Below are 23108 nucleotides of genomic sequence, written 5' to 3'. Positions count from 1 at the left end.
CCTGCTGAATGCTCTTGACCCGTTCTGAATTACGTACACTGGGCAGTGCAGGCATGACAGAGTCTGGAACCAGGTAGTCCTTCGAAGAAGCTGCATTGGAGGCACGAAAATTCTTTGCTGGTCTCTAGTTTGTGCCATCCAGATTTTTGAAAGTGTTCTGAAGGGATCTGTGTTCTTTCAACTGATTTTCATGCCTGGCCTTAACCTAGGGACATAAAGTCACATTAGCTCTATTGGTGTTTAAACACATGGTTCTACATGTATCTGGTTAGTTGAAACTCCCCCTTTTTTTTAAATTCATGGAATGGCTGACTTATTTATTTCATTTAACATAACCTTGAAAATACAAAGTATTCTCCCTCCTATTTTCTAGTCCAATGAAGGTGATCACTTTCCTCTTTCATTTACCCTGGTTACTTGTTTCCTGCCCTGAGGTATGAGGCTACTTGTAGGGCTGATTAAGGTGAGATATTTTCTCCTTTTTGAGGCTCTACTTATGAGCTAGAATCATAAAAATTCAAGAATTGTGCCAAATTTTCTTTTGTTGATGACTGTGATTTAGTCTGTTATGTAACTACAATGTATAATTTACACATCCTGAAGATCATCAGTCTCTGTACAGAGTGACTATATTTAACCCTCACTTCTTTGGAAAAAGAGAACATTACCAATTATCTTTGAAATTACGTTTGTGAGACAATGCACATTGATCCACCCTCTGTCTCCATTTTTAATGTTTGGTGCGTCAAGTAGTACTTTATGATTTATTCTGTGCTTTTCATGTGTAAAGACTAAGAAGAGAGAGAGCTTAGTAGCTAGTGACTATATCTCGAGGCCTCCCATTGCTTATTTTGTCTAAACCGAGAATAATAGGCATAATATCTCTGTTGTCTCTCTTAATATGCAGGTCCAGAGAGAATAAAAGAGTAAATGTCTTCCCACTGTTATCTTTTAGTTCTGGGAGAGGAGTGTGGAGAGAGGATATTGAAATAAATTGTTTAATGCTGGACAGTTCTATGCTTAGTAGTAAAAAAATAACACTTCTTGTTCCTATGTCGTGATGCCATTAGTTGCTGTGTGATTTGAGGAGTTTTTGAGAAAGAAAATAGTGTTAGTTTCCTGGCTTTTAAAGTCAAGTCCAGTTTTAAGCTCAAATTCCATACTGATATCTTTTAAGCAAATTTGCTTATTTACCACCCAGCATTTTGCCTCACTACCCTGCCCCAGGCTCTGTTTGTATGAAGTTGTCATGATGTAAGAGGAAATGTTGACTTCATATAGGACTGTGGTCCCTTAAGAAAGAAAGCTTTGAATAAGAAAACGATGTTCTCATTAAATCCGCTCTTTAAGAGTAGGTGGGAGGAATTGCTATTGATCTAATGGATTTAATAGTTCATATAGAAAGTCTGTGGAATAGAAGTAATATTCTGCAGCTGAGTAACTGTAGATTAATCCGTCTTCAGACAGAATTCTGAAAGCATCTGTAAAACTGGAAAATTACCTTTTCTTTTTTTTTTTTTTCCAGGCACAACTGGACTAAATGTATTTCCCAAATACTTTAGAATTAAATTATATCCACATAAGTAGGTCTACTAAAAATTATATGAAAAATTGAAATAAAATCATAAAATATAAATGTTAGGTTCTTCTTGGCTACATTTGCTCTGGTGCCAGTCTGTTTGGAAGGGCTGCAGTGTTGAAGGGTAACCAGAGGTCACTTGTAAAAATTCTTTCTTTGTTAGATGGTTCTCTAATAGCTAGTGGTGGTTCATTTTAGTTTTTAGTTGGATGAAGTAGTCCTTTTAAGGTGGGTGGTGAAGTCAGACATTTAAGGTTCTCTTCAAGCTCTTCCTTTGACCCTTTTAAAACCTTTTTATTTTATTCTACCCACTGAAAGCACATCACCAAGCCCTCCTTCTTTGTCAGGAAAGGGCAGCTATTTCTTTTCCCCTTCCTGCCCTAACCTTTAATGAGTAGTTGGTTCTGTGAAGATATGGGAACTCCCAGGACATATGAGAATTTTAATAGGTATGAGTGACATTTTATGGACATGTTTGTAAGACATGAAAGTGGTGGACTTTGTTCATGTTTCATTCTCATATAAATTACATATTTCATTCATGCTTTATTCCTATAAGATACTCAATTTGAGCAGCATATATTGTCTGAAGGTTCTTGAAAAAATAAAAGTAAAATAACAATGGTATTGACAATTACAGCTCTTTATTGAAAATGAAAAAACTGCACAAAGAATTGGGACTTTAAAAAATGAGTTTACAATTAAAAGAAGAATAGACACATATTAGGAATAATAGCAGTCTTTCTGTAGAGCATTGTAGTTTACAAAGCACTTTTACACACAACATCTGAGTTTAGTTACACAGTAAAAGGAGTGTGTTGCTTGTACCCCCATGGTTTATTTAGCCATCAGATCTCTAGATCTGCATCCTTACACCAGCCATTTTAATTGGCATTCTTACTATACCGTAAGACGGGTTGAATAGTCAGATAGTCTGCTATTGGTAGCAGCTCTTCTTCTTCATGTTTAATCCTTTCCCTCTTCTGCTTCTCTCATCACTGTCACTTTCTCGTTTGAAAACTAGAGCATATATAGCCATCTTTATTTACTTTTGTTCTATGCTAGCATTTGCCTTCTACTAAATGAGGTTGTCCTTTATGTGACAGCTGGCAATTTGTTTCTACAGTCAAGACTCCTATCCTGCGTTTTTGAACCTGGAATATGTTAGTAAGGCTACAAAAATAAAAATATCATCTGAGTGAGCACTGCACTGGTGCACACAGCCTTCCTCTCACCTGATTCCCCCAAAAAGCTACCACTTGAATATGTCTAGTCATGGCATTGGTACTTTTGCTTGTCTACCCACCTCTGCTGGTAGTTTTACAATTAATAATAGACTGCGAAAATAGCTATAAATGATGTGTGTATGTGTGTGTGTGTCTTTGTATTAATCTTTTTCTCCAAAGCAGAATCATTGCTTGGGTTCATTTTTATGAGTAGTAGTCCTAATTTGATTTTACTGTCAGCCCAAGGAACATTCCTTCCATTTAATTTGGAGTTGTTGGAAGTGTTGTGGGATTTTTTTTAACCAAGGCGGGAGCACTTCTTTTTCTTTTCTTTTTTCTTTTTTTTTTTTTTTTTGTCTTTTCTTTTTTTTTATGAGACAGAGTCTCACTCTGTTGCCCAAGCTGGAGTGCAGTGGCACATTCTTGGCTCATTGAAACCTCTGCATCCCAGGTTCAAGCAATTCTTCTGCTTCAGCCTCCCAAGTAGCTGGGACTATAGGCATGTACCACCACAGCCGGCTAATTTTTTTGTATCTTTAGTAGAGATGGGGTTTCACCACATTGGTCAGGCTGGTCTCGAACTCCTGATCCATCTGCCTCGGCCTCCCAAAGTGCTGGGATTACAGGCATAAGCCACTGCGCCCATCCAGGAACATTTCTTAAAATGTGCTTTTGTTAAATGAACCTTATAAGAAAAATTCTGTAAGCCAGGTAAACCTTAGGATTGCCTGGACACTAATGGATTCTATGGTTAGGCATTGGGGTAAAGGTGGGGCACTAAGAACTCCTTGGAATTTATACTGGGAGTGTATAGTCCAACCCATTTGAGAACCACTGTACTTGTTAGCATAGCTTTTTTACTAGCTTCTTATACTTTTGTTAACTTTAGTATTACATATCTTAACACCTCATTTTTACATTACATATACCAATATGTTAAACTTTAGCATTAATCCATATGGAAATACTTAGATCTCAACTACAAAATTCTATCAATATAATAGTTAAACATATTTATATAAAGAATGGTTTATAATAATACGGTTTTGTTAAAAATCTCCCCCTTCAGAGTTAAAAACTCACTTCTTAAAGGTAATGAAGAGAGTTGGTGGAATTTATTGAACTAGTGATGGCTGCCTCTGAAAGAATTATTTGTGTGTTTGTTTTGTGCGTCTGAAAGGTAGGCAAAATGGTTTACCTCCCAGCAATACAGTCCTCCTTGCTGTGGAAGCTGGTAGTGATTTTGCAGGGCATGTTACTTAAAAGTGTGAAAGACTTCAGTTCAGTTTGGTCAGCAAGCTCCCACCCTTTTCTTGGCACTGGCGATGATATAGTGGTGAATGAACCCACATCCTTATTCTTAAATAGCTCACAGTTTACTTCAAGAGTGAATTTTACATGGGTCATCTAAATGTTGACACCTAATTAATAGTCACCATACGGTGTTTGGTATACACATGTTCCACAAGAATTCTCTGATTAAATGAGTGATGCAAACTGTAGTATCCCTTTCCTTTTTTAAAACATAGCAGTGGCTGGGCATGGTGGCTCACGCCTGCAATCCCAGCACTTTGGGAGGCCGAGGTGGGTGGATCACCTAACGTCGGGAGTTCGAGACCAGCCTGACCAACATGGAGAAATCCCATCTCTACTAAAAATACAAAATCAGCCAGGCATGGTGGCGCATACCTATAATCCCAACTACTCGGGAGGCTGAGGCAGGAGAATCACTTGAACCTGGGAGGCAGAGGTTGCGGTGAGCCAAGATTGCACCATTGCACTCCAGCCTGAGCAACAAGAGTGAAACTCAGTCTCAAAAAAAGGGGGAAAAATAGTGGTAGGTTTTCATTGCTCTGTGGATAAAACTAAAAATTCCCACTCTGAGCTTTCAAGAGGATCTTAGACCATTTCATTTCCCTTTCCTCTGCACATACACATCTAAGGTTAAGTCCTTCCCAGAACTGCACCTTATGTTTGAAATGCCCTTCCTGTCATCTGTGCAAGCAAATCTTTACCTTTTGCCCTTCCATGTGAAACTTTTCCATATCTGTGAGAAAAATGACCCAAATATATGGTTTCTCCTCATTCTTTGAATTGTGCCTAATGAATATGAAGTTAATCATCATAATTTAGATAGGATTCAAGCTACATCAAAGCTATTTACAGCCGGGAACGGTGGTTCATGCCCGTAATTTCAACACTTTGGGAGGCCAAGCAGGCAGTTGGCTTGAACTCAGGAGTTCGAGAGCAGCCTGGGCAACATAGGGAGATCTTGTCTCTACAAAAAATAAAATAATTAGCCAAGCATGGTGGCAAGTGCCTGTCATCCCAGCTACTCAGGAGGCTGAGGCAAAGGGATCACTTGAGCCCAGGAGGTCAAGGCTGCAGTGAGCCACGATTATGCTACTGCACTCCAGCCTGGGTGACAGAGTGAGACCCTGTCTCAAAAAAAAAAAACAAACAAAACAGTATTTCCAAAATACTATGGGAATAGACACAGATGAAGAAATGATTATGTCTGGGAAATTCAGACAATGTTTTGTAAAGAAGGTAACATTTATTTAGGTCTTGAAGAATAAGTAGGAGTTTTTCAGGTGGGAAGGTTATTTGGGGCAGAGGGAACAGTAACAATTATGTGCCACGTAATAATCTTTACATCAACAGCAAGCCACATATACAACAGTGATCCCATAAGATTATAAAGGAGCTTTGAAGTCCCTACCTCCTAGTGATGTCATAGCCATCATAACATTGTAGTGTAACACATTACTCATGTGTTTGTGGTGATGCTAGTGTAAACCCTATATATAAAAGTATAGCATGTATAATTCACTATACTTTTAGAGTTATTTTGGAGCATACACCTTCTACTTATACAACAATTTAACTGGAAAACGGCTTCAGGCAGGTCCTTCAGGAGGTATTTCAGAAGAAGGCGTTGTTATCATAGGAGATGACAGCTCCATGCACGTTTCTGCCCCCGGAGGCCTTCCAGTGGAACAAGATGTAGACGTGGAAGACAGAGATGTTGATGATCCTGACCCTGTGTAGGCCTAGGCTAATATATATGTTTGTGTCTTAGTATTTAACAAAAAAGTTTAAAAAGTCAAAAAATGTAAATAGAAAAAAACTTGCAGAATAAGGATATAAAGAAAGATAATATTTTTGTACAGCTATACAATGCGTTTGTGTTTTTTTTTTGAGACGGAGTCTCGCTCTGTCGCCCAGGCTGGAGTGCAGTGGCCGGATCTCAGCTCACTGCAAGCTCCGCCTCCCGGGTTTACGCCATTCTCCTGCCTCAGCCTCCCAAGTAACTGGGACTACAGGCGCCCGCCACCTCGCCCGGCTAGTTTTTTGTATTTTTTTTTTAGTAGAGACGGGGTTTCACCGTGTTAGCCAGGATGGTCTCGATCTCCTGACCTTGTGATCCGCCCGTCTCGGCCTCCCAAAGTGCTGGCATTACAGACTTGATGTGTTTGTGTTTTAAGCTAAGTATTATTTTTAAAGATTCAGAACGTTAAAAAATTAGAAGTTTATAAAGTATTAAACTTTCAGTAAGCTAAGTTTAATTTACTACTGAAGAAAGAAAATTTTAGAAACAAATTTAGTGTAGCCTAAGTGTACAGTATTTATAAAGTTGCTGTAGTGTTCAGTAATGTTCTACGCCTTTACATTCACTCACCGTTCATTCTCTGACTCACCTAGAACAGCTTCTATTCCTACAAGCTCTGTTCATGATAAGTGCTGATCATATTTCTACTGCCCTTTTCTATGTTTAGATACACAAATACCATTGTGTTACAGTTACTTATAGTCTTCAGTACAGTTACCTGCTGTACTGGTTTGTGGCCTAGGAGCAATAGGCTATACCATCTAGCCTAGGTATACAGTAGGCTATAGCATCCAGGTTTGTGTAAGTATACTCTTTGATGTTCACGCCATGATGAAATTGCATTTCTCAGAATGTATCCCAGTTGTTAAGCATGAGTGTGTATGAAAACTGATGGCATCATGAAAGAACATGGCGTATTTAGGGAATGTGGTTAGACTGTAGAGTTTGTGTGTTTTTGGTGGTGCTAGTGCTGGGAGACAAAGCCAACAGCAGGATTTGTATAGTAATCTTGGAAATGCAGAAGCCAAGCTCTTGTGGTTCTTTTGGTGTGCTGTGTACTAGCACATTACCAGGTAGGTTTAGACACTTGATAAGTATTTTTTTGATGAAACATGAAGCCGGGGGTAGCTGGCTCTTTGATCAGGATAGGAAAATATGAGTAATCCTTTCAGAACTGTGTTTATCTATCATTTATCAAGCATTCATTCAACAAACATATACTGAGGCTGCTGTGTTCAGGGCAATGAGGGAAATATAAAGATGTTTCTTCCCTGTTTGTGCAACGCCTCTTCCCTGAGTTCAGTTTTATTAGATTTTTCTTTTCCGAAGTGTTAATTCTATGCCGCTTTATTATATTTTATACATGCTTGCTACTAACGTACTGTGTAGTTATTGCTGTTTCTCAAAGGCTCAGAACCATTTTAACCCACATACTTTATTTCAGGAGTTCTTACTGAGTTTTGGGGAAAGTACAGATGCTCAAATAACTGGTGTTTTTCTGTGACTTGCGCCTTTCCAGCCAGTATTTATAAGGTCAAGAAGGCAAAGTATGCAGAATTATAGATGTGATAGCTGATTTGTACTGAGCTTTTTAGGCCTAACATATCTTAGCTGCCATTCTTTACTTATAGTTGATGCAAAGAGAACATTGTTTAGCAGTAGCAAAGAGAAACTGTAACACTGAAAGCAAAATAGAAATTTCATTCTTAAAAATTGCGCTCCTGGTAATACGTCCTTTTACCCTTGTGCAGAAGAACATCCAAACCTGTTCTTGAGGATTATTTTAAATGTATAATCATTTCCCCCTTCCTCCTATTGAGTAACCTCCATGTGTCAGCACTATGCTGGGTATTGGGTTACAATGTAAACATCACATTTCTTGTCTTCAGGGAAGTAAAACAGTTATGCCTCTATGCTGGCTGTGCATTAGCTAGACAGGTAAGTCTTTAAAAAGTACAGATGCTAGAGTCCCTATCTGACTCACTGGTTCTACAGTGGGTAGGTAAGATTACTGACAAGTTAATAGGAAATTACACTTCTCTGAAGTAGGGCTCTGGGATAATTTATGAGCACAGAAGAGGATTGCCTAGCTTAGTCTTAGAAGATTAGGGTTGATGGAGGGGGTGGGAAGCGTATGAATATAGAATGTAAGGCAAAAGCCTGTCTTGAATTTTGGGGAATAACATGTATGGACTGCAAGAAGAAAGAGCATGGGAAGTTGGTAGTTTTTTGTGGGTGGAACATAGAAGAGGAGGCAAGGAGTAGTAAGAGGGGAGACTGGAGAAGCAAGCAGAGTCCAAATCATTCAGGGCTTTGTCTGTCAGGCCAAGAAATTTGAATTTTATCCTGTAGACATTTGGAGCCATCGATGGGTTTTAAGTAGTGGGGTGATGTGATAAGATTTATTGTGCTTTCATATAATCACTCCTGCTCTGTGAAAAATGGCTTTGAGAGAAATATGAAGAGAATTTGTAGACTTGCAAAAGTCTAGGTAAGAAGTGCCAGTGGCAGGGGAAATGAAGAGAAGTGGACAACTTTCAAAAATACTTCATTAGTAGAACACACTGAACTTGGTTAAAAATAAATGTGTCTATTTGGGGGAGGGGTTGAGGGACATGAAGTATCAAAGACTGGGTTCTTAGCCTGGGGTCATGGGAGGGATGGAGGTACCATTCACTAAGATGGGAACACAAGAAAAGGCAAATTTGACAAAGGAAAGTTGTAAATTCGCTTTAAATATATTGAGTTGGTAGTGGCAAAAAGACATCTAAATAGAGCTGTCGACTAGATATTTGAGCAAATTGTCCAAAGCATGGAAGCAGGATCTGGGCTAAAGATTTGGGAGACATGGCCGGGCGCAGTGGCTCATGCCTGTAATCCCAGCACTTTGGGAGGCTGAGATAGGTGGATCATGAGGTCAGGAGATCAAGAGCATCCTGGCTAACAGTGAAACCCCATCTCTACTAAAAATACAAAAAATTAGCTGGGCATGGTGGTGGGCGCCTGTAGTCCCAGGTACTTGGGAGGCTGAGGGAGGAGAATGGCGTGAACCTGGGAGGCGGAGCTTGCAGTGAGCCGAGATCACGCCACTGCACTCCAGCCTGGGCAACAGAGCGAGACTCCATCTCAAAAGAAAAAAAAAAAAAAGATTTGGGAGACATTTTCATGTTGATAGTAACTAAAACTCTACAAGTACATGAGATGGTTTAGTGTGTATATATATAGAGAAGGTCTAGGATGGAACCCTTAAAGGCACTAACGTTTCAGGAAAAGAGAAGAGGGGGGCTTATGAGACTGAGAAGGAGTGGTAAAGGTAAGAGGAACATCAAAAGAGTGAATTGTCATTTAAGGCAAGATAACTTTTTGAGAAGGAAAGAGTGATGAACAGGATTAAATGTCATGAAGAGGTCAGTAAGACATTTCCATTTGCTTTAACAACAAGCATGTTATGTCAGAAGGAAGAGCAGAGGGAGAAGAAGAGGGTTGAAGAGTGTGAAGTGAAATAATCATGAACAGCAATTGTTTCAAAAAGTTTGAGAAAACAGAATAGGCGGATAGGTGGTAGCTGGGAGTGGAGGGGTTGAAGAATTGCTAAGATAGGAGAAATTTGATCGTTCTGTTCATTTCTTCCTGGAGTAATCACTTAGTAAGAGTCCTCTGTGAGACACACTCTGTGTTACATGCTGAGAATAGATCCCAGTGCACATGGATCTTAATTCTAGCGAAATGGCTACCCAATAAAAGAATAGCAAATAAAGAATTAGAAGGGCTCTGAAGGAAGTAAGCAGCAAACTGTGGTCAGGAATGACAGAGAGGCCCTACTTAGGATAGTGTGGTCAGAAAAGGCCTCTTTGAGGAGGTGTCATTTTAAACTGAGATCTGAAGGATGTGGAGGAGACAGGTGTAAAGAGCCTAGGAAGGAGTATTTCATGCAGAGAGAGCATCAAGTGCATTAGCTCTGGGATGGGAAAGAGCTTGGGTTATTCTAGAAGCCAGCAGGAACAGAAGGTTTTTATGGCCATAGTGAGGTGAGTTAAGGAAAAACAGTATGAATGAGATGGTGTTGAAGAGATAGGAAACTTTGAGACCAGTTGGGTCGTTTATGCCATGGTATTAATTTGTATTTTATTCAGGAAGAATGGAAAACCTTTGGAAGGTTTTAAGCAGAGTGACACAGTCTGATTTACATTCTAAAAGAAGTCGCAATGACTGTTTTGTGGGGAATGGATTATAAATGGAGGTGGGTCAAGAACAGAAGCAGAGGGATCAGTTAATGACTGATTGGATTATGCTGGTGGCAATGGAAGTGGAGAAAAGAGACTGGCTAGTAAAATACAGATAGTCTCCAATTTACAATGGTTCAATTTAGGAAGTTTTGGTGTTACAATGATGTGAAAGCAGTATGTGTTTAGTGGAAACTGTCTTTGACTTTTGAATTTTCATCTTTTCCCAGGTTAGTGATATGTGATATAATACTCTCTCATGCTGCTGGGCAGTGGCAGCAAGCCCTGCAGCTCAGCCAGCACAGGATCACGAGGGTAACAGCCGATACTCTGCAGTTTACTTTATTCAATAAATTACATGAGCTGTCCAACACTGTTTATGGACAGGCTTTGTGTTAGATGATTTTGCCCAACTGTAGGCTAATGTAAGTGTTCTGAACAAATTTAAGGTAGGATAGGCTAAGCTATGAAGTTTGGTAAGTTAGGTGTATTAAACACATTTTTGGCTTACAGTATTTTCAACTCATGATGGGTTTATTGGAACTTAACTCATTGTAAAACAAGGATCATCTGTGTAATGTATAGAATCAAGATGATTTGGCTAATGTCTGAGGGGTCTAGAGACAGGGAGGTGGGAGAACTTTGGTGTCTGGTTTTAGTGTCAGCATAGATGGTGGCATCATTTACTGAGGCAGGAAAAACGAGAGGGACCCAGAGTTTCAGTGCAGGTTGGAGCTGAGTGGAAATGCAGAATTAAGAGTTCCTTTTTTTTTGAGGCGGAGCCTCGCTCTGTTGCCCGGGCTGGAATGCGGTGGCATGATCTCAGCTCACTGCAACCTCTGCCTCCCGGGTTCCAGTGATTCTTCTGCCTCAGCCTCCTGAGTAGCTGGGACTACAGGTGCATGCCACCACACCTGGCTAATTTTTGTATTTTTAGTAGAGACGGGGTTTCACCATATTGACCAGTCTGGTCTCAAACTCCTGACCTTGTGATCTGTCTGCTTCAGCCTCCCAAAGTGCTAGGATTACAGGCGTGAGCCACCATGGCCAGCCCAAGAGTTCCCTTTTTATATATACTGAAATTCAGTTGCATGGGGGATTTATATTTATTTATTTATTTTTTAAAGACAGAGTCTCACTCTGTCGCCCAGGCTGGAGTGCAGTGGTGCGATCTCGGCTCACTTCAACCTCTGCCTCCCAGGTTCAAGTAATTCTTCTGCCTCACCCTCCCCAGTAGCTGGGATTACAGGTGCCTACCACCACGCCTGGCTAATACTGTATTTTTAATAGAGATGGGGTTTCACCATGTTGGCCAGTCTGATCTCAAACTCCTGACCTCAAGTGATCCGCCTGCCTTGGCCTCCCAGAGTGCTGGGATTACAGGTGTGAGCCACTGCACCTGGCCTCCATAGGGGATTTTAAGTTGGCAACTGAATGTAGATATGTGGAATGTAGATATGTGGAATGTAGACATGTGGAAATTAGAGGTTTGGTCCATAGATAGATACTTAAAATTCGTTGGCATGTAGATTTGCTTAAAGCCATAAAAATGAATGAGATCACCTGGGAAGAGGATACAGAACTAAGTCCTGAGGAATGCCAGTATTTAGTGGTCAAACAAAGGAGATATAACTTGTAAGAAAAAATTGAGAAAGCAGCTTATGAGGGAGGAGGAAACTCAGAAGAAGGTGGCATCGTGGAAGCTGAGAGGGGGTGCTTCAGGAATGAAGGAATAAGCAACTTTGTTAAATGATTCTAATAGAGTCAGAAAAGTGTCTATGAATTTGGCGTCATCTAGATGAATGGTTGCTATTACAAAAGCATTTCCAGGGTTTTGGTGGAAACAGAAGACAAGTGAAAGGAAGTAGAGCCATAGCAATTGCACTGGGATAGACCTCATTCATTCTTTTAAAGGCTGTACGATGGTTCATAGATGTTTCTACCATCATTTACTCAACCTTTCACTATTGATGAACATTCCCTTTGTTTTCATTTTTGTCACTGAAAATAATACTACAATAAACATTCTTGTCTCTGTCTCTGTGTTCATCCTTACACACTGGCACATGTATTTATATAGGAAACATTCTAGGAATGGGCTTCCTGGGTTGAAAGATAGGTGTATTTTATATAATTTTTATATTGTTAATAACTTCCCCAAAAGCCTAAAACAATTCACATTTCACCAGCAGTTTATGAGAGATTGATGATACAGGAGAAGAGGAATCTAACTGACAATGACAGTGCAAAGTCCTCAAAAGGTAAGAGGAGGTGTGGTCTACAGTTCAGTGGAGGGATTGGACCTTCATAGGGAAAGGGAGGAAGGAAAATTATATGTAGTTTGGGTGATAGTCACATGAGGAAGTTCTGTAGTCTCAGTAAAATAATAGCAAATCATCAGTTAAAGAGGAAGTTACTTGGAAGGCTCAAAGCACAAAAGAATTCCTAGAAAGTAGGAGCGGGAGTGGAGTAGGATTGCTGAGTTGTGCTGCATTTGAAATACAGTCCGATTGTGTGGTTTTTCTCTAGCTGTATGAAGTTACTTGGGCTTGTGCCCAGAGAAGATGGATACCTGAGATCATCTAGGGCTGGAGTTTGCCAGGCAAGTATGATGGAAAGAGACAGACGGGGAAGTGAGGGCACTCTGCAAGGGAATGATTATATGTAGACCATAGTATCTAAACTGAACAGAGGAGGGAAATGAGGGCAGAAAGGGGTTGTGAGACTGTGGCAGGATCCGTGGATTAGAAGGTTCAAAGAGGGGCAAGAATTTTTAGCAGTGTGGACACTAAAGCAAATGAATAGGAGGGATGGGAAGAGCTGTTAGAGTGTGATACATTTGCATTTAGATTTTGGCAGAGTTATGATTTTTCTTGACCAACTGAGGGAGTTGCCGATGGATTTGAAACACTTAGGTATAACAGAAGAAAGGGTCCCTGTAGATGAGGAAATGAAGGACCTGGGAGGCCAATATATTGTTTGCATAGTGTCCATTATTGTTTGCATAGTGTACATTATTGTTGGCGTGTGATGCCAGCAGTAGGAGTGGAGGAAAAGTGAGCCAGGAGTATGAGTTTTTAGTTTGGTGGGATGAGTGTGAAGTTGGTAGGTAATGGTGACAGGTGTGGGTGGAGCTAGAACTGTGAAAGGGCAGGGAGAATTGCAAGCAAAAAGGGATGAAGTGGTTTGAGAGTAGTAGGGGGGAACAAGGACAGCTGCTTCCTCTATCTCCTGGCTCTGGGATTTATGGGGCATTAAGAGAAAAAAATAGTAACTTGAGAGGGCTGTTGGGGAAGCATGTTTAACTGCTAGCAATAAGAAATCAGGAGAGAGAGAGGCTGGAGAGGGAGAGATTGAAGAGCAGAGCTGCCTGAGAAGGGAGAACAGGTAGATGGGCTGTAAAGTCTTGGTGGAGAGATTAGCCTGGGCTTTCTCCTGGAGAGAAGCAGGAGGGCAGCAGCCCTGTTTGTAGGTTGTTGGCTAGAGGCTGCCCCTCCTCTTTCATTTCTGCAGAAGGCAGCGGGAACAGCTGCTGAGAGTAGGGCGATGGGGGATTGGGTAGGAGACATGAGAGGAATGGAGGAGGTGTGATGTAGCTGCTGTGGAGAATGGAATAATAAAAGTGACACATAGAAAGAGCATCAGGAGATAGCAAGGGCTCAGCTGAGACTGGAGAGTGAGTTAGGCATAAACTCGCTTCCCTCCCTTTTCATTACACATAGAATGTCAGTTTTCCCCTGTTTCCACCAAACTGAATTAATTGCTTTCTCATCTGTTTCCATAGTGTGGAGCACCTAATTTTATATCACTCATCACATTGTGTTACAGCGATTTACTGTTTTCCCTTTCAGAGTGTGAGTTCTTGGACAGTAAGGCTTATTTATCCTCTCTTCATGATCACCTAGAATAATGACTGGAATATAACAGGCACTCAGTTAACGTTCATTGAATTGAATCAAATTGCACAAGTATGGTCATTTTATTTTCTAATAGCTCTTTCCCTTCATGAATCTGATGCCATATATTCTAAACAACTTATTCATTTCCGTGGGCACAGTGTGCTCATTAACGATAAGCCATCCTATTTCTGTGTTACGCAAGAGTAAGACCTGCGCACAAGATGAAGAGATCCCGCTCATCTCTGCAGGCTTGGTATTAATGTATTTGTCTTGGGGATTTCTGTCAGCAGAATGTTTGCCCCATTATTGACCTTGGTCAATAGGACATTCTTGGAGTCCTCTTCCCTTAGCATTCTTTCCCTTCAGAGCAAATGGTACTGGTCTTTGTGATTTGAATGCGTTAGGAGGCTGGACATAGAAGAGAAAGCTTTTCTTGTAATAAAAACCCAACAAGCAAAATTTAAAAATCACCTTGCTTCCAAAATGTTGGAAATATTTTACCAAAATGAAGAGAATACACCATGGAAAAAACATTAGTTTGCCCACTGATGTGCTCGTATTGTTTCGTGGGTAGGAAAATGAAGGTAAATTAAGTGTTATTCATATTCCATGTCAGTAGCCAAAGCTCTGAAAGGCTTCTTTAGGTTCCCTCTCAGACAGAATTATAGAATCCTCAGAATGGACCATGGTGAGCAGCTGGCCCAGCCACCGACGCCAACATTTGAATCCCCCTTACAACATCCGCATCTGACAGGTGTCCAGCATCAGCATCTCTAGGGATTAGCAGAGTTCTTGACAATAGAAACCAACTTCTCATTGACACCAGGGTATTGCAGATTGCTATCTCTATAACAGTAGTTCTCAAACTTTTGTTCCCAGGAGCCCTTTATACTCTTAAAAATTGTTGAGGAGCCCAAAGAGCTTTTGTTTATGCAGGATATATCAATATTTATTTGTTGTCTTAAAAATGCAACAGTAAACCCATTACATATCAATATAGATATCATTTTTGATGAAAAATGACTGTTTAAAAAAATAATTTAATGGTGAGAGTAGCCTTGCAAGTCTCCTTAATGTCTGTCATAATAAATAGAAGACTGCTGGATTCTCTATTTCTCATTCAATCTGTTGTGACAGAACAGGTGATGGAGCCTGTGGAAAGCTCAAGTGCACAGACATGGGAGGTAAATAACTTCTTTGAATTCAGAAGTTTTGTTCTCACAGACATCCCAGAAGGGTCTCAGGGGACTCCCGGGAGTCCCCAGACCACATTTTGAGAACAGTTGCTTCTTATACACCAGGGGATGGGATTCGTGATGTCACTTGGCAGGGACTGCAGTGAAAGAAAAACTAGATGCAAAAAGGGGCCAAGAAAAATGTCCTTACATTTATGATCAACAAGTATTGAGTGTTTACCATGTGCCCAGTGCAAAGCATTGAAGATGCAGGTTGAGTGTCCCTTATCCGAAATGTTTGGGACCAGAAGTGTTAAGGATTTTGAACTTTTTTTGATTTTGGAATATTTGTATCATACCTACTGGTTGAGCATTCCTAATCCGAAAACCTGAAATGTGAAATGCTCCAATGAGCGTTTGTCTTTGCGCATCATGTTGGCACTCAAAAAGTCAGATTCAGGAGGATCTTGGATGCTTGGATCAGGGATACTCAACCTGCACTAAACTTGCGTCAGGTGTTCTCTGTCTTCTTCAATGTGAAGGCTCCTTTTGGCCTAAAAAAATGTTAGAACTGTAAGTTAACTTTTTTACTTACAGCATCCATTGAGAAAGTGACAAAAAGCAACTGTGAATTTAGTTCTGGTTTTAATAAATTTATGTTTTATTCATCACAGCAATATCTATGGACATTAGGTAGAAAATTCACTAGAAAATGAACACTCTGTTTTATACTTTATACTTTTGGTCTTCAGTCAGTGCTTTGTACCCATGGAGATTTGCAGAACCCTTGCAGATATATCTGTGCTTGGCCTGTGTACCTGCCATGCCGCCTATGACCCACAGGTTGGGAACTGAATTCACTCATCTGTTCTTGTCACCAGCATTAAAGACATCGAGTGATGGATTTGTTTTGGGGTTATTTTTAAGCCATTAAGACTTCTGATGCCTTCAATTTAAGATGGCCAGGTATCATAAAGAATTTATGCATGCACTTCCGGGGCTTCTGGTTCTCTTCACTGTCCTTATCTTGCTAAGAGCAACAGATAGGCATTTGCAGATCAAGCACTCTCACTCACCCTGTAAGATGTTGCTCAGAGTTAATGGAAGAGAACCGTGTTGAGAGAGTTAATACTGAGTTAGAGAAAAGTGGAAGTGTGGTAATAGTGCAAAGGGAGGAGTGAGAAATTAAATGGTATCTTTTTAGAAGTCTGCCTTATTGCAGTCTGCATTGCTCCTTGGGGATTTTTCTACTGAGTACAAGAAAATCAGCAAGCACTTTTTGAAAAACCCAGATGAAATTACTGCCATAAATTTTTATTTTTATTTTTTTCATGGCATAAAACCCTTAATTTAGATGGGGAGGGTTTATTACCAGTGTTTTCTTGGCATGGCTAAGTTCAATTAATTTCAGATGACAAGCTCCAGGTCCCCCTTACTACCACCCCTCTGCTGCCTTTTCCTCCCCCCTCACCCCCAATATGTGGAAAATGCAATTTGTTATTGGTTTGCCTTTGGCTCTGGAGACCTCATTAAGGGCCTGAGAAAGAGATTCTATCTCTCTTTCTTTGACACCTTTCTATTTTCTGCTGGATTCAGACCATTTGCATTGCCACATGTTAAGTATGTGTGGTGTATGTGAGGGGAAGGTTAGCAGACAAGTAGTGATGATTATACCTTTTAAATATTGATTTGAAATGACTATTGCAAGTTAGGAAATTGTTAACTGCAGTATTCAACTAAGATACGGAGCTCAGCTTAAGATGATGTCTCTGAAAAGAATGTGGGTACATTTAGACAGGAAAACTTATTCAGCTGCTCTGACAGTTCACATGTAACATACCTGGTTGTTTGAAAGCAGGAACAAGATGTCAACAGAATATTGTATTTACTCACAGTCCTAAGACATAGCATGCTACACCTTCAAGTTCATGTTCCTATCAGAATACTGTGAGCAAATGAGGGAAATAATCTATGGTGTTTTGTTTTTCTCTGCATGGTAATATAGAATCTATTGTAGTGTGAATAAAATAAGTCACAAGAGATTCATTACTGTTTGTGAAGTGTACTGTCTGTGTCTTTCTGCATGGGATTCTTTATTTTACTTACAAAGCAGATATAAAAATTAGAATTGAGATGATAGAGAATATATATTGCATAAATAAGCAATTTAAACAGAAGTTTTACCATTATAACAAATAAATACCCTGCTTCAGAGGTTGGAGATTAGAATCCTGTTACATTAAACGCTTGACAATTAATTAGCTATTGTCTATAAAGTTCCCAAGATGACAAGTTACTTAAATACTATTATTAGGAGTAGCTGGATTAGTAATAATAGTGTTCAAGTGCCATGGGCAACAATGAGGAGATTTTAAAAATAAAGAGAAATGCATGTGATCACAGTCAGAGTGATTTGTGTGCTGAATGCAGAGCGGGCGGTCCCTGGGAGCAGTGTTTTCTGAGACTGCAGTGTACAATGGGCAATACTTGGCAGTGTGCTGAGGAGGATGAGATAAAAGTGCTTAATTTGTTAATATTTTTTCTCTGTTTTTTTGGTGTATTGCTTCACCTCTTGTCAAAATAGTGTTCACTTAGCAAAATTAAAGAGAAAATAAGAAAGCTGACAGCAAATAGGCTCAGCAAAAGACCAAGTATAAAAGATGAACCTCTAGCAGTTGCTGACAGGCATTGTTTAGACTCCAGTTATGTTAGATCATTCATTAGTATGGCTTTTTTTCTTTTAAATGGCACATAATTGATGTGGATAAAAATGTGTGGGGATTTAACTTGATTGTACAGGTTTTTGTTCTGTGGAATTTATATCTTTAGGGCTCCATTTGTTTTGAATATAATTTTTGTGAGAAAATCAACATAGAACCGAGGTCTGCCTCAGTATCAGTTGGGGTGGGGTGTGGGGGATTACCAAAGTAGAGGATATCCACATCCTTGGTATGGATAGTGAAGCTTCCAAGAGGAATGGTCCAGGGCTTCTTGGTTTTCAGAATCAAATAATTTTGAAATTGGATGGTGTGTAGAAGTAGTGGTGCTCACCATACGTTTCGTGTATCCCCTGATGTTACCCAGCCTTTGTTGCTGTTGGGTTTGGGCTTTGTGACTTGCCCAGGCCAATGAGCTGTGAGTGGAAGGGATACACGGCTCTTCTGAGCCAAGGCATTTAAAAGCTAGTGTTCCCCTTCCGTCCCTTTCTGGGTTGCTTCTTGCTTTGTATTTTTTTTAGTACTAGATAGAAAAGATAGAACCATACAAATTTTGAAATATATGTGCCTCTAAATAATGAAAGAAATTTAGCTTATGTTATGTAGAGCTGTTTAGTACGGTCTGTGTAGAAATACACTTAGCATTCTCTTGCCCATGAACATGGAGTGTGGACAGCAGACTCCAGCTCTGGTGTTGTGACTCATCCTTGATACCTCACCAGTCCTTGAACAACCTAGTTGTGGAAAAACTGGGATAGGTTGGATTTGGTTTTAGATATTATAGATGGGTGCCTCAGGCAACTGATTTTATACAGTAAACCACTTTTGTAAAGGATCAGATTTCTGTGTCTGATAATTTGTTGGGAATCGCTTGGATGTTGGTTGTGCTAGAAATTCTTATTAATGTGAAAGATACTTTATAGTGATTGTTTCCATAAAGCCAACAAGATTCAAACATAATAGTACTGAGACCAACGGGCATCTCAGCCTTACGTCCATTTTTCAGCATGCCTAACACACATTATTCTTACTAAATGCCTCTTTCTATAAACCTAGCTGTTGCTACCTCAGTGGGTTGCTTGCAGTTTGACTGTAGCCTAGCTTGCTTAATTAAGACTTAAAATAATACCTTCGGTTCTGCCTGGGACTTGAGAGAATAGCCAGCTCTGAAGCCTTTGCTTGCTGTAATGGTTGCTCAGTAGTTGGAGTTTTGTAGCAAAAAGGTTTGGAAATCCTCTACTATACAGTGGTTTTTATTGTTAATAGGTCTAGTTGTAAGTAGTCATCCTTTTTGACATCAGTTCCTTCTTGCTGAATACTTTATTCTTCTCACTTTTCTCTTCCTTCCCCTTCATCTTTTTTGCTCTCTACTTTCCTCCCTTCATTCCCTTTCTCGTTCTGTTTCTTTCCATATAATGAACTGGTAAATTTGCAAAAAGGGACTGCATACTGCTGCCATGTGTAGGGTCCGGGAAACCTGATCATTTTGAAGAGCTAGCCCATTTTAACGCTATGGTTAGGAAACATCTTACTGAATGTGGCATCTTTTGTGATGCATGAAATGCCAGAGAAAATACAGCTTGGGGGAAAAAAGTGTATTCTTGGGACCTGCATTAGAGAATATAAATCACAAATCAATATAAAGTTCACATAATACTAGATCATATACAGCAACTGTATGTGACAGCAATGGGAGGTGGGAAGTCCCCTCCCTGTGTGCATCTTGAGAAATACACTGTGTTTATTTGGTACAGTTGCATATTCATTTCTAACAGACTGCATCCTAAAAGAATTGGACTTTTATAGATTCCATGAATATTCAGAGAGTCACCAAAACCAATTTTGTCCTTTACCTTATGTGTCTAGACCCATCTGTCATTTGCTTGCTAGATGGTCGTAGTTCTGTATTGTGACATTTGCCTTTTGAGAAGAAGGTATTTCCCGTGTTGATAAGCGGGGATGCTAGTACCTTTGCTCTCCTGGTTGAAAGTTTCCACCCTCAGGGTGGATCTTGGTGAGAGCATATGTGTGTGGCTAGGCCCTGGCTACTTTGCCGTCTAGCACCAGCTCTCTCAAGCTTTTAGGGCATTGTTTTAGACACTAACGAAGCAAGGGAAGGCATGATGGTTGTTGCCACTAGTAAGTCATCAGGGTACTTGGCAAGCTGGCAAAAGCTAGAAGCCTTATTCATTTGCATTTTAATTGGAATGACCATTAGCCAAAAGCCCGACTTTTTAAAATTGTCCATGGAATCCTTTTTCCCTTTACCCTCTCATTTTCCTAAAGCTGATTTCCATCTCTCTCTCTCTCTTTTTTATTTTATTTTTTAAGAGACAGGGTCTTGCTCTGTTACCCAGGCCGCAGTGCAGTGCAGTGCAGTGGTGTGATGATGGCCTGCTGCAGCCTCAACCTCCTGGGCTCAAGCAATCCTCCTGCCCCAGCCTCCTGAGTGGTTGGGACCACATGTGTGTGCCACCATGCCCAGCTAATTTAATTTTTTTTCTTTTTTTGTAGAGACGGAGTCTCTCTGTGTTACCCAGGCTGGTCTTGAAGTCCTGGGCTCAAGCAGCCCTCTCACCTCAGCCTCCCAAAGTACTAGGGTTACAGGTGTGAACCACTGCACCTGGCAGATTTGCATCTTTAGAAAAATGTGTTTCTCAACATTTAAAAACTCTCATGTCTTTGATACACTGTTTTTTTTTTTTTTTTTTTGAGATGGAGTTTCGCTCTTGTGGTCCAGGCTGGAGTGCAATGATGTGATCTCGGCTCACCACAACCTCCACCTCCCAGGTTCAAGCGATTCTCCTGCCTCAGCCTCCCTAGTAGCTGGGATTACAGGCACGTGCCTCCACGCCCGGCTAATTTTGTATTTTTAGTAGAGACGGGATTTCTCCATGTTGTTTAGGCTGGTCTTGAACTCCCAATCTCAGGTGATCCACCCACCTCGGCCTCCCAAAGTGCTGGGATCACAGGCATGAGCCACTGTGCCCGGTGATAAACTTAGAAATCTTACATCTCCTTTAATATTATTTAAAATATCATAAAAAGTAAGAATTGTAATAAAAGAAGGCAGTGACGGCCTGAGAAGGATGCCGTTTCTTTCCTTCAGTCACGTGAGTCATATGCGAAAGTGGGGCTGCCTTGCTTGCCCCAAGTGTTTTTCCTGTTCTTGCCAGTGGCAGAGCACCGAGGAGGTCACTTTCACATCAAGCCTCTTCAGCTGCTTTGTTTTCATGGTCACAACGGGCAGAAAGCCTGCTTTGCAAATGTTGTGTATTTTAATTTTGAAAATGCTTTTTTAGATGACACATGTGCCCATCTCTTCCCTCCAAAAGATTCTGATATGACTCCCATACCATTTCTCACCACCTCACTGTTGTTAATACTTAAACATGACGAGAGAAACACATGAAAGTAATTAAGATGGGATAAGTAAGACATTCTTATTCATGAGCATATTCTATCTGTCTGCCACCATCCCCATGGGGCTATGGTATTGCACCTCCTCTTCATTGTCTTACCCCCCTCCAGATGCACCTGCATGGTACTTTGAACCCTGTCCTCCAGTCATACTTGGATAAGAGGAAGCCAGCCTCACTGGTTCCATCACAGTTCTAACTGCTCTGTAGCGTCATGTGGTACCTTAAGTAATACGATTATGTATCGAAAAGCTGGGTGCAACCAGTAGCATATGAAGCATGTAACAAATGCCAATTCTGTTCCTTTTCCGCCCCTTTCCAGAATTCAGTGTTTTTGCTTCCAGAACCATCTTTGGGTCTTCTAATGTATAATAAAGAAGGACAGGCTTTTTATAGATGAAATTTTGAGTGGGTTTTATTGATTCACCCATGTGACTCCATACCTGCTAACTCTGGTTCCAGTCCTCCTTCTTGAAGGTGAAAATAGGTCTTCTGCATTCTTTTGTTGGTGAGAATAGATGGAGAAGATAACTAACATTCTTTGAAAATCTCCTATGTGAGTTTCAGGCAGTCAGACTTAGTATTTCATTTGCGTCATTACAATGAATCCTCACCACATCCCATGAGATGGGAACAATTATCTTCATTTCGTAGATGAAGAAACGAAGCCCAGAGATGTTATTTGCCTATTTTGGTCTGTAGCAGTGGAAACAAGATGCAAGGCGAGAGCCATTGTTCTTGACATTATATAGATCTGCTTTGTCGGTTCCAGTGAAAGGAATGATTCTTTCAAACATGCTTAAACTTTTCTATTTGGGTAGGCAGAAGAGGGAAAAAATAGCTAATCATTATTAGCCTTTTGACAATAAACTCCCTCATTCTACCTAGTAACTATTTGGTGTAGGATCTGGGGCAATGCTTGTAGGCACCAGATGCCTTGCAGTTTTTATTTGGCAGACCAAGAATATAATAAATGTTTACTCTGTGGCAGTAGTTATTAAAAGTGGAATTATGATCTCTTGTCATGTGAGAAGTCAGTGTCTTTTCAAGACTAGAAATATTTTAGATTGACCTAAGGGAGCTTTTCTGGTAACCTGGAAAGGTAACCAAAGGGTTATCTTTTCCTACCTCTACAGGAAAATATTTGGATCCATTTTAATAAGGAGTTGTAATAGTGAAAGAATGTGCATACAGTGAAATCTTTTATACTGTTATTTAAAAACAGAAATGTTCACATATAGAAAAAACGGGTAAAAGATATGCTTTACAACTTTGAACTCACCATGTGTGCTTATCATGATGTATATCAGGCAAGATAGAGTTCCATAATTTGTATAATCTTACTCTGGAGTTTGGATTTTAACACTTAAGAATTCATTATTACTACTCTAGTGCTGGCATTCGCCATTATCTGGGGCTTATAGAGAATTCCCTCTCATTGCAATTGTCTGTGTCCACATTAGGTTTGTTTTATTTTGTTTCGCTTTGATTTCTTTTTTACTTTTCAGAATATTTCTGAGGAAAAACAAATCAGATTTGAATAGAAGAATTTTAATTTGGTGAGGGGAATTTGGCAATAGAAAGATGGTTTGATATTGAAAATATGTGCTGAGATAAACAATTATATTAAAAGAGAAAAGAAAAGAAAAAGCTAATGTTATCAGCTTAACACCGTTCAACATGAAAAGATTTGCTACTGAACTGTCCTTTGAAACTGCATTTCGAAATTTAGCCACTGGAGGGCGCTGTGCTACTGCA

At 40.1% G+C, this 23108-nt stretch overlaps 1 protein-coding gene and 1 long non-coding RNA gene across 7 annotated transcripts in view; both read left to right on the top strand.

Annotated features, from left to right (window-relative positions):
• The window catches only part of BTBD9 (BTB domain containing 9), a 480044-nt gene that overhangs the window by 123532 nt on the left and 333404 nt on the right, over positions 1-23108 (top strand). The gene's annotated exons all lie outside the window — the stretch shown is intronic.
• On the top strand, positions 11457-17358 carry LOC110742986. The gene is made up of 2 exons (XR_002521340.2): positions 11457-12401; positions 12670-17358. It is a non-coding gene; the product is annotated as an uncharacterized LOC110742986 (long non-coding RNA).

The sequence above is a fragment of the Papio anubis genome, chromosome 6, assembly GCF_008728515.1.
Source record: "Papio anubis isolate 15944 chromosome 6, Panubis1.0, whole genome shotgun sequence".
NCBI classification, from domain to species: Eukaryota; Metazoa; Chordata; class Mammalia; order Primates; family Cercopithecidae; genus Papio; species Papio anubis.
The sequence above is the reverse complement of the archived record's forward strand: the minus strand, read 5'-3'. Positions and strand labels throughout refer to the sequence as shown.